Raw genomic sequence first — 13,168 nt, 5'->3', positions numbered from 1 at the left:
AATGTATCGTCTACACTATGTTTGCATCAAAACAACCACTTCACAGCTAAAAAATCTCATTATTTTGACCGCATATTCCTTAGCAAAATGCTTAAAGGCAAGCATCAATGGGACCCACTGTTTACAAACCAAATTTTTCAACCTCAAAACAATGTTTCGCATGGGATCAAGTACCAAAATCGACAAAGAAGAGATTTCTGATATTTAAAAATCATATTAGAGCCTTTAAAAATAAGTTATGTTTTCTAAACTAATAAAAAACTCACTCGTATTACCATAATAGGTACTATTGCGATGATAGGTACTTCTACCCTACTTCATGTTATTTAAATGCTTTAAAACTGTAGGTCTGATCCTTACCTAACTATTTTCCTATTATTTTTCTAGTATTTCCTCTGAAAATTTATCATTAATATAAAAACAATATCAGATACAATCAAGGTTGCCACATATACAGAATATTCTGCATTTTACAGATTTTTCGCCAAATTTCAGATGCGAATCTGTATACACCCAGGTTTTTTTTCACGCGGGGGATACGTACCTCGTAAAAAACCGCTTAAAAAAATTATAGGAGGTTGTGTTCAAAACACGACCGCATTGTTTTTTTTTTTTTTATTTTATTTTATTGTCGTCAATCTAAATTGTAGACCGATACATTCTTAAAACTACTTAAAACTACTTACTTAAAACTAAAAATCTAAAGAGAGCTGGCTGGATAATTTATTCGTTTAATTTAAAAGACGATTTTAAGGGAGGCGATCTGGCGTAGTGGTAACATCCATGCCTCTCACGCTAAAGGTCACGAGTTCAATTCTCACTCCCGACATTCTTCCAAAAATGGAAGTAAAAAGTGACGAACCAGCCAAATGAGTTGAAAATCACTATAATACAGATAAAAAAAAAAAAAGACGATTTTAACAAGTTACAGAATCAATTTTTTTTTTATTTATTTGTTTCGTCAAACCAGCGTAGACTAAATATGCTGCCCAAATATTACAGTGAAATTTAACGATATCTTATGCTATTCAGATAGTCTTTGAGCATTGATCTTGACATGGTTACATCAATTGTTTCACTGTGTTCGTTACAGAGGCTCATCATACGATTAATAGGACTATATTTGGCATAATTCGTTCTTCGATAATCTATGTAAAAAATGTTAGGGTTTCTCAGGTTCCTAATCGGTGCGTAAAAATTCAGGTTTCCTAATATTTCTTCTGAGTCCACTCGTTGTGATATGATATCAATAATAAATAGAATCATGGCAGAGTTCCGACGTTCTTTTAGGCTTTTAATATTGATTAGCATACAGCGTGCTTCATATGGAGGTAGATGATATGAAGACCAACCTAGTTTACGAAGTGCAAATAACAAAAATTGTTTTTGTACAGATTCAATTCTGTCTTCGTGTGAAGTTATGTAGGGGGACCATACAATACTACAGTATTCGAGAATTGATCTGACGTATGTAATATACAATGTTTTTATTGTGTACGGATCGTGGAAATGGTAACTAAAGCGTTTAATGAAGCTCAACATATTATTTGCTCTATGGATGATTGTATTATAATGATCCACGAAGGTTAGTTTCGAATCTAAGATCACACCTAAATCTCTTACTCGTTGACATCTACTGATGGGTTGATTACCCAGTATAACACCATTGTTCAATGGTGTTCTTCTTCTTGTAAAAGTAATCAAAGTGCATTTCCTAACATTGAGCTGTAATAAACTCTTAGTGCACCAATTATAAACTATCGTAGTTTACGTAGAACTAAGCTGTAGTTTAATTCAAGTCGCTTGTTTATAACTGCGGATATTATTTTATAATGCTACGAACATTTTGAAATAACCATTCTACCAGTTTGGTCGCCCTGAAATGTTTTTGAAATTTTTTTTATTGTAGAATCATTTGACGATAAATGTTAGATGATTCATTCTTGTGCTTGCAGAACAATACATGCTCGTGATAAGCGCAGCTATCATCCGTAGTGGAGAAAGTTTGGTTACTGGCATGCGATTGAAAGCAATTTTGCGACTGACACGCGAGCCCAAATAAATTAATAACCTAATATAACTTATTGAATAACTTGGTATTCCCCAAATAATTTAAATAATAAATAATAAATTAATAACCTAATATAACTTATTGAATAACTTGGTATACCCCAAATAATTTTTTGGTGCACAACCTTAACACCTGCTTCACCATAGCGTCAGTTCAATGCATTGATGGCAGAAAACAAATAAATTTTAGATGCTTGGAAAAAGGTTGAATATTTGCCTCAGCAGAGATTCGTTTCCAATACCCTAGCGTAAATATTTCCCTCCCGCTATCTCCTCTCCTTGTTCATATTTATCATTAGGACTGCATAATTTGCAACACCAAACAATCATCAATCATAGCATACAAAAATTAGGCGATTGTTGCATCGTTACAGGGCCAATGCACATGGGAGCAGATACAAATGGGTTTTAGCGTAGCGAAGATGCACTATTTTCACGTACGAATTATGAAGCACGTACGTACGCATACAAATATCCATACACGATGGCTTGAAGCAACTAGATATACACACACTTATCTCCGTTCTGCGCTCTGCTCAACAGAAGCCCTTTCTGTTAATATTGCCAGTCTAGACTAGCTTAGCTGTCATCCTTTGTGGAGAGAGTTGAAAGTTGAAAGAATGAAAGTTTGCCTCAGCGAGATCCACTGTTTATACTCTATGCAAATATTCCCCTTTGTTCTTCTTCTTTTCCTTTGTTCACGGAGACTTTACATCTTACGATTTCCTCTTCGTTGCTCATCGATCAGTTGCTCGCTATTGAAAGCTCTGTTCGGGAAAGCACACAAATGGACAGAAAAAAATGTATGAGGAAATGGGAATGCTTCCAATTTTCATTAATTTAAACCATATACAGACTATGGGATTATAATGTATACCATATCAAACTAATCTTAGGGAATTTCCGATTCGTTTGGTATGTAAATCGCCAAAATCCGTTCGCGGCAAAAATAGTTAATAACTTTATTAACTTTATTTAATAAAAACGTGACCTGTTTTCTGATTTCGCACCCTTAATGAAAGACGTAGTTCTACGCACTTCTACAGTAACCTACAATCCCGCCTCGGCGCTTGTTAAAAGTGCTGGACGCCAAAGAGGGGCCATACCAAATACTAGGGGATTGATTTTTGTTATCTGTTAACATTTCTGAACTGATTTCAATTTTCTTTTAAAATAAACTTGAACTGTACGCTCAATTTTGCCACATCTTAATTGGAGATTTTTTGTTTGTATTCAAAACATGAAGTGGAAATGTGACCATTTTAATTTTGATGTAGAACTACGTCTTTCATTAAGGGAAATCAGAAAAATTGGTCACGTTTTTATGAAATAAAGTTAATAAAGTTATTAACTATTTTTGCCGCGAACGGTTCACGTTAATAACTATTTTCGCCGCGAACGGATTTTGACGATTTACATTCCAAACGAATCGGAAATTCCCTAAGATTAGTTTAATATGCTATACATTAGAATCCCCTGGTTTGTAAATGGTTAAAGTTCATGAAAACGTTAAGCGTTTCCATTTTCCCATACATTCGTTCTGTCCATTCTGTCCATTTGTGTGCTTTCCCTAACATAACTGTTAATAACGAGCAACTTATCGACGAGCAACGAAGGGGAAATCGTAGGATTTAATGTCTCAGTGAACAAAGGAAAAGAAAAAGAATGGAGAGGAATACTTGCCTAGAGTATAAACAGTGGATCTCGCTGAGGCAAACTTTCGGTCTCGTTCTGTATTCAAACCAATCTCCGCATATTTAGTTGCTTCAAGCCATCGATATATGGAGATTAGTGGGCGTACATGCGTGCTTTATAACCTGTACGTAAAAATAGTGCATCTTCTCTAAGCTGAAATCCCATTTGTATCTGCTCCCGTGTGCGTTGGCACTGTCACGATGCAACAAATTTTATGCTGTGATTTTTTGTGTGGCAAACTATGCAGCGGTAATGATAAATATAAACAAGGAGGGGAGATAGCGAGAATGAAATATTTGCGCTAGGGTATTAGTAATGAATTCCTGCTGAGGCAAATATTCAGTCAAATATTTCCAAGCAGTTAACATTGTTTGTTTTCCGTCATCATGAGGGCTTCGCTGGTGCCTTTGACATTGCATCAATGCATTAAACTGATTAAATGCCAAAAAATTATTTGGGGAATACCAAGCGTCTCGAATGTCGTACTGGAATGTTATAATTTATTTTGGTTCGCGTGCCAGTCGCAAAACTGCCTTCAACTAGAATTGCATTTGCGCTAATCTTGATCATAATGAAGCAATGCTACTGTTTTCGAAGTTGTTCATATTAACAAAAAGAGTTTATTTCACCAAGAAAGTAAATGACGTTCTGTAATTTTGTGTGTGATTAGGTTTCGCTTGCCAGTAGCAAAACTTCCTCCACTAAGGGTGACAGCTACGTTTATCTCGAGCATGAGAAAGGCAACTTTATCCGAGGCCAGTAATATACTAACAGAAGCGTTTCTTTTGAGAATCGCGCAAAATGATGAGAAGTGTTTATATTCCCAGTAGTTTCAAGCCACCAATGTATGGCTCTGTATGCATGTTATGGCGAACGCTTGTTTGGCGCTTGGTTTAAGTTGTACGAACGATGTCTAGAGGTGCGATTCCACTGAGGCAATATTAAATAACATGTAGCATGATATTTGATACTTGTAAGTGTTGTCATTGTTGTGGTTTCCATGCGGTGCCAAAGATATATTGATGTAGTTATGAGATGTGGAATAATGGTGCTGGTGCAACATGTATATAATCGACTGTAGCCGAATCTATGTCAATTGCGAAAAAGGCCACCGGAATAGCGTTAGCGGTAAATTTTCAATGCATTGACATGAAATAAATTACGACATGCGATCAGCTAGTGTATTATTCTGCGAGGGAAAGGATGAATCATCAATCAATTATCGTCAACTGATTCTACAATGAAAAAATTGTAATGGGTTGCATCTAGGAAACGACCGCAGTTTTCGACGTAGAACTACGGAATTATATTATTCAATCCACTTGTTTATCACTTCGCATATTGTTTTAGAATGCATCGAAATTTTTGTAATGTCTTTTTAGCTATTTAATCTTTTATTACTTCAGTAGTCTCGAAAAAGTCGAAAGCTATGAACACTTCTCGTTTATTTGGTTCAACTCGCATCAGACTTTCTCCTTCCCACTCAGATATCGATCACAAACTATGATCCCTTTTTGCTCCTATATTCCGCTTGAGATGTGATCGAACCTCACAACATGCAACCGTAAGGCTACCCTACTGGAATTTGAAAGCATACTTTCATGAACTTTCATATACGTTTATCTAAATAAATTTAGTGTATATCTATATTCCAAATTTACTCTTCCATATCCGCACTAGCACAAAAAATTCTCGTATGCTGCTTTTCTTTGTAGTAGCACACCTCGATACAGAGGGCTTCCTCTCCTTGTATCGAGCTGTGTGTGTATGTGTGTGAAATCAGCATTAGGCATGAATGATATCCGCTCGTTGTGTTATGCTAGCTCACTCGTATCTGTGTTTTCATTCTATTCTATCTTTGGTTTCCGCCTCTAGCCCTGAAAAGGGTTCCCTTGTGGAAAGAAACTCTATTCCATACTCCTCCTTCACCCGACAAGAAAACAATTCTCTCCCGCTCGAGGCTCTGCGGCAACCATGTTGTTTCGATGACCACCAAACGAGAAGTGGTGTGGCTTCAAATCGCGGATGGCTGATTTAAACCAAATATGTTGGAAACGGGCAGAAACGAATGTATCAGTTGCTCATTATTGACAGCTCTGTTCGGTAATACACACAATTCGACAGAACAAATGTGCGGAAATATGAGAATGCTTCCAGTTTTCATCAATTTAAACTGTTTAGGCATTAGTGGATTGTACTGTATAGTATATCAAACGAATCTTAGAGAATTACCGATTCCATTGGTGTGCAAAGTATCAGAATTTGTTCGCTGTCAAAATAGTTATTAACGTTAACTTTATTTCACAAGAACGTGACCTGTTTTCTGATTTGACACCCTTCCTGGAAGACGTAGTTCTACGTCAAAAACAATTTCAGAGATTATTCTACTAAACAGTTGTTTCTAAAATTTCACAGCATTATAGAATAATATCCGAAGTTACAAACAAGCGACTTGAGCGTAGTTCTACGTCAACAATGTGGTCGTATCTTGGACACAACGTCCTATATTTTTTTGCTTATCACTACATGAGAGTAAAATGGATCGATTTTGCGATTTTGCGATTGATTGTACTTTTTTTTTGCAAATATCACATCCAATATCCGATTACGCATTCATTATTTGTCCGCCCAATCTCCTTGAAATCGCGCAAGGTATCTCAACAACGAATTGAACAGATTCTCTACGAGCTTAACGAAAGCGCTCCTGTTACCAACCGCACCAAGAAAAAAAAACTCCCAAAATTATATTCGTGCATACATTTCGCCATCAAGGCTGTGGGAACGCATTAACTCGTGCATACCGGCGCGCAAAGGCAACACTTCAAAGATATGTATTCCACTCGGTTCGATTTGGAGAAACACAATTGCTCGCCACATTGACTGCAGTGACTCATAACTGCGTTCTGCCCCACATCACACGGGAGAACCACCACGTTTCATTCAATGTTCCAAACCGAGCAGACGCTGACGCTTCGGGCGATTGACGACCTCTTTTTCAGTGCCGCGATCTAAACTTCGATCATAGACAAATTGCTTTGCCGCGGCGTCCTTGCTTCCTGATGGTGTTGTTCCGTTTCGTTCATTCATGAATCGCATAAAAGAGTAAACAACCCTCTCCTAGCGAATATATGTGCCATGCGTCGCGCTGTGGACGCGCAATGGAGATCTAGAATGTTTCGCGTTGATGGGCGGAACTACGACCCGTGGCAACACATTCGGCCGCGCGCGTTTTAATATGCTTTTTTGCACCTTCTCATTCACTGACAGAAACACCTTCGTGGCGACTATAAATCTCTAGAAGGCGTACGCTTAGCCGCTTAGTACGCTTGATGTTGACTGGAAGATTATGTGGCGTAAACAAGTGCAGAGTTCGGAAGTATGCCGGATGTGGCATTAAGTTTGTGGCTTTGAATCTATCGAGCCACGCGCACGCATGGTATGTGTTTATGTTCTCAACAATTGGGGTAGTATTCTTCCATTTGAAACTGTTTTGAGATCCGTTTCGTATCTACATGGTTCGCGAAAAAAAATCGTTTATTCCACAACAAATTATTGGTTGAATCCTGAAATGAAACCGATAAACACATTTTAAAACCATTACCAAACACACAATTATAGGCTGTTCTCCTTCCTTCGATAAACATCCAAACAGCAGCAGTATTGGTCGAAACGCGGAATGAAAAATGACACATTTCGGTCATGCCGATCATGTCGATTGGCGATTGACACCATTAGCGCCAAATGGAAGGAGGGAGTCCACTTTGACATACAGATATGAGAAATCTGTGAAAAAAAAAGTTGCGAACTTGTACCAAGGCGTGTTAGTCTATAAAAATATCGATAAAAAACGAACATTAGGATGCTTGGTAACAAGACGAATGGTTGGCATTGCTGTTTGACATTTCCTCAAGAGTTAGATGACCTCTCGCAGCATAGAGCTTGTTTTTGCGTAGCAGTTCCGTTTGTGTGTCAATTATTAGAAGAGTTAGGAACCTGTTTTACTGGCAATTAAAAATTAGCAGTGACTCAATTAGGAAGCTTCCGTATTCGCCGGCGAGATAAGAAGACTTTGCACTGAGGTCAGGGTTGCCCGATGTCAGATGGGTGATTCGAGATTAGTGTCAACTCGGAAGTTGTTGCTAATCTGGTCATGTGAGAACTGTTGCAACTTGAGGGGTTATACACGGTAAAATATCTGTCTAAAAATATATCTACGCATCAGAGAAATTCCGAGTAAGTTCACAGCGTGTGAGCTCCACAGATTTTTTCAAAGTTAGAGTGCGTTAAATTGCATTCACCGCAACACTTTACAACCGCTTTCCGATTTTTAGTTGCATGTATGAAAGCACCACTTAGGGGCTGTCCACATACCACGTGGACAGAAAAAGCATGATTTTGGACACCCCCATCCCATTCCGTGGATAAGCGTGGACATTCCTTATACCCCTCCCATTGTTGTCCACGTGGACACTTCTCCAGTTTTCGGAAGAAAATCAAGAGAATTCTATATGTTTTCGCTTAAATTTAATTTCAAGTTTGTTTCAATTTTCTATTACATGTTTTTATTAATAGGAATAATAGCCTTATTAATCGATTTGTTTTAAATTTACCGATGTTGATATCATCGCGCTGTTCAAATCGTCTAAATCTTGTAATGTATTGCTAGTTTCGGATCGTTCAACACACCCGTCACATTGTCACTCAAACGAATAAACAGTATAGTGTCCAAATTATGTTGCTGTTCATTTAACTGATCCGAAAATTTGGAATAACATAAGTTTACTATTCGCGTTTTTATTTGTATTGACCGCATTAAACTTTGTGCTTCGTTTATGGGAAGGGATAATGACAATTCGCGTTGACGGCGGAATTGTGTCGACATCTGGATACGACATTAGTTTGTATGAGGCCAACTATTTTCTATCAGATTGTCGGCACTAAGGCAGTTTTAAATTGCCAAAAAAATTTCTTGTCGTTATTTACCTACTAGAACTACGTTGCTCTGACCCTATTTTCTATGAATTTACAGATATTCTCACCAAAATTTACCATTATAATATAAAATTATCTTTAGACACAATTTTTGTATGATATTTTTTCACTACTTCCAAACAAAAGTGATTTTTATTTACATAGAGTACTAATTTGATTTGGGACAAACAATTTTCATTCATAATTTGTATTTTAAAAGTGTGTTCATTTCTTCTGAAAACTCATATTGTCATGCCTACTCCCCCATTTCGTGATACGAAACTCAATGTCGTCAACGCGGATGGAGTGGTGGATTGAACACACTTTGAAAATAAAGATTATTTATCAAAATTTACTCCTCCGTGTCAAATATGTTTTCTATGTAATTTGAAATTATATTAATTTCCGAGTGGTGAATAGTTTTAAAGGAAGGTTATGTCTAATAATGATTTTATATTATAATGATCAATTTTAGCTGTAATATCATAGTAATTAAGTCGAGGTCAGGACTACGTGTTTCGAGTAATCAAATAACACCAAGTCAAAATTTCCATTCTAAATTGGAAGTAATATGTCTCAGAATCCGGATGTCGCAACTAGATGTTGACACTGTACATTCATGATCGCGGATTGCGAAATATTTTCTCTTCTTACAAAAATCTTAACAGTTGATAATCTGAAGATACAATATCTGGTGAGTAAAGCGGGTGGAGGCTTGGAAGCGCCCTTGAAGCGTTTTAGATCGTTGATTTTAATACGTTCAGCTGCGAGCAGTACTTGTTGAAATTCATCGAGACTAGTTGCTTGGTAAAAGCTCATAATGCAGATTTTCTTCCAGTCCTATTAGACAAGGAGAACCTACTTCGGGGTTATATTCAAATGCCCAATATTGTTTTAACTCAACATTATTGTGAATGATTTGCTCTTCACCATTTGCTACAAATATGTATTTTTGTGCTTCTGTGGCCGAGTGGTTATCATGTACATTCTCATGCTAGGGGTTCGAGTTCGATTCCCGTTCTGACCGGGGGCTTTTTCGTCAAAGAAAATTACGTCCGACTTGCACTGAGGTCACGCGTATTCTAGAGCTTCAGGCCTTGTTCTCATTGCACCGGGGCGACAGCGTGGCTTGGGCGGGGCGTGTGACGCTTACGATTATTCGTGTGTGTTCTTACCGATGTGTTCACACCAGGCTGACGTGTCGTGAGCGTGGTTTTGACGTGTGGCTGGCGTGGAAACGAAAACACTTCACGCCGGCGATATTTGTACTTCTCCGCTTCTCTCTAGCATATATCTGTTTGTAGTAGTGACATAATTTAATTTTTTTTGTATTTTTTTTATTTTTACGTTTTTCACCCTCCGAGTTTTAGCCGGATACGTCCAACGATGTTAGAATATTGACAAATTGACCAATTTTCATTCTTTCATTCAAAAACACACATTGACAATTTTCATAGAACACGCCGAAGACCAGTCGCTGGCATAGTGCAATGTGAGTGAATTAGAATATCGCGGCGAGAAGTAAACACACCCCGTTCACGCCACGTTGACGCCCCGCTGCAGTAAGAACATTGCCTTATACTCCTGAATACATTCAAGCCGTGTTATTCGGCAAAGATATCTCAACTAAGTACTGCTAATTAAAATGACGCAAGTAATACCTACGTTGAGAAGCCCAAAGTTCCACTGAGAACGTTAAAGTCATCCAAATCAAGTCATGCATTTTCGTTGCGTTTATGAAACGAATCGTAGATTGAAATGCGTTCTTCCAAATGTTTTTCGATAAAATAAACCCTTATTCCGGAATCCGGTTAGATTTGAAAATAGCACAGTATTGCGTTCTTTCATCTGACCGAGTCAAAATCAGTCAATCGAGTTGTGCAAATGATGCAACCTTGGATTGCAGTATGCAAAAGTTGATCTCGTTCGGTTTGCGATCTGTCAAATCCGATCGGGCTGCAGAATGTGGGTTAATATGTAGTCCATACATTGTAGCGTTTTTCGTACCCATACTGCACCAGGTGCTCATGAGCGGTTTCAGACATCTGTAGCGAATTAATTAATTAATATATCGTGTACCGAGGATTAATCTTGATAAGTGTCTCAATTTGATTGACGTCAATAGCAGAATGGTAATAAAATTCGGCTCTGTTACAGCTAAATGCTAATGCGCCTAAAATAAACAAACGGGGTAAAAAAAATAGCAGCATGGTTTTACAGACAACCCACTAGAAGCGTATTACAAAAATTACCAGATAACAATGAAGAAAAACATTAATCGAGACCTGCACATAAGTCGTGATTTTTCATGCCAAAAAAATTCCAACATTCTTTGTGTCTTTATCCTGACGGAATACATGGTCCTCTATTACCGATTGGAATAAATTGATCGATGCCAGTTCATGCTCGTTCCTTCCAGAAGATCTCCGGGAAGAAATCCAGCCATATGAAAAAAATATGGATGTTTGACCGGGCAGCACTCTCAGGCAACTCAGTCTTTTTATTGTTTAAAATACAGAGTACTCAGGGTGGGCGTAAAGTTAAAAATGTCTTGTAAATATAGAGCAAATCTCATTAAATTTTGACTATAAATATGAATGTTTTACTTAAAAATATACTTTACGTGTCTACGTAGACACTATCTAAACCCCCTCCCCCCTCACCGTGGACAAACGTGGACATTTTCGTAACCCCTGCACCCCCCACCCCCCTAAAGTTGTCCACATGGTATGTGGACAGCCCCTTAGATATACTGATGCCTAGAGAAAACCTCGGGAACTGTCCTAAAAAGTTCCGATTCGAGGTTTTGATCGACTGAATCAAAGGCCAAGGACGCACTGAAACTGCGGTTATGAACAACCGCAAATATAATTGATACGATTTGACGGAATTCAGCGACTATGCCGCCCGTGAAGATCTAGGTGTTGGACAAGCGGACAATACATTTCGCGTTTGTAGTGGACAAATTGTTTGCCACAATCATTCTAGGGCAGTAGAGGAAGTCGTAGTAGAAAGTATGAGGTTTCCCAACAAAGATTTTAAATGGTTATCAAACAATGAGCCACCGATAGGTAGTCGGCTCTCAGCTGGTGTAAAGGGTGTAAAGGGTAGTTGACCGTGTTCGGAGAAAGGTTCGAACGATGGGCTATGGTGGAAAGTAAGGCTAAAACAATAAAATGCAACAAACAATCTGAACATACAGTGACTTAAACTCGAGTTCGTACCCACCATGCCGTTCTCTTTCCCCTTCTTTTGAAAGTCGAAAACAAGCTTTCAGAACATTTTACTCAGATAATGTCATAGTGTCATATGAGAGTGAAAAGATTTGCTGTTTTCAGAATTCTGGTTTCTATTTTTCTAAGAATGGTGAATGTATTTGCGATTGAATGAAAATTTACTCAAACTCATATTCCTACGGTGGTTAAAATTTCAACTCGATTTCGAAGGCGTTGATCAATTTAAGAATTCTATCTTCAGTATGATTACCCTTGTTCATTGCAACTGTCTTTAACTGCCTTTAGCCATTTTCTACAAGGAATATTCATCCATTCAAGTAGTTTTTAAATCCGTTATTTTTAGAAATTTAATGGTGTCTAAATTTCCTACACAGATAACGTTCATAGTTTTTACTGGGATTGATGTCGGGAGATTGTGGAGGAATATCAAAAACTTTTGAGCAATTGTAATGTAACCATGTGCGAACTTTTTGTGCCTTGCGTTTTGGGTCATTGCCTTGGTAAAACTTGAATCCTCGGTTCAATCTCATTTTGTTGAAAATTTGCTTCATATTTTCCTTCAGAATATTCGAGTAAACATTCTGATCCATTACATCATCGATGAAAACCAAATTGAGCAAAAAACTATAGGAGGTTGTGTCCAAGATACGACCGCATTGTTGACCTAGAACGACGCTGTTATTTTGTATAAGTCGCTTGTTGATAACTTCGGATATTAATTTATAATGATGTGAAACCTTAGGTTGGTTTGATCACCCTGAAATGGTTTTTTTTATTGTGGAATCAGTTGACGATAATTGATTGATGATTCATTCTTGCCCTCACAAAACTATACACTAGCTAATCTGATGTCGCAATTTGTTTCATGTCAATGCATTAAAAATTTACCACGAACGCTATTCCGATGGACTTTTTTGCAATTGACATACACTCTGTCAGAGTCGTTTATATCCTCGTTACACCAGCATCATTATTCCACCTCTGATAACTACATAAATATCGGCACCGCATGGAAACCACAACAATGACAATACTTGCAAGTATCAAATACATGTTATTTAGTATTATCTCAGTGGAATCGCACCTCTAGACATCGTTCGTACAAGGTAAACCAAGCGCAAAAAAAGTGTTCGCCATAACATGCATACAGAGCCATTTGGTGGCTTGGAGCTACTAGGAATATAAACACTTCTCAT

The sequence above is a fragment of the Toxorhynchites rutilus genome, chromosome 2, assembly GCF_029784135.1.
Source record: "Toxorhynchites rutilus septentrionalis strain SRP chromosome 2, ASM2978413v1, whole genome shotgun sequence".
In the NCBI taxonomy this organism is placed as follows: Eukaryota; Metazoa; Arthropoda; class Insecta; order Diptera; family Culicidae; genus Toxorhynchites; species Toxorhynchites rutilus.
Note: the sequence above shows the minus strand (reverse complement) of the source record.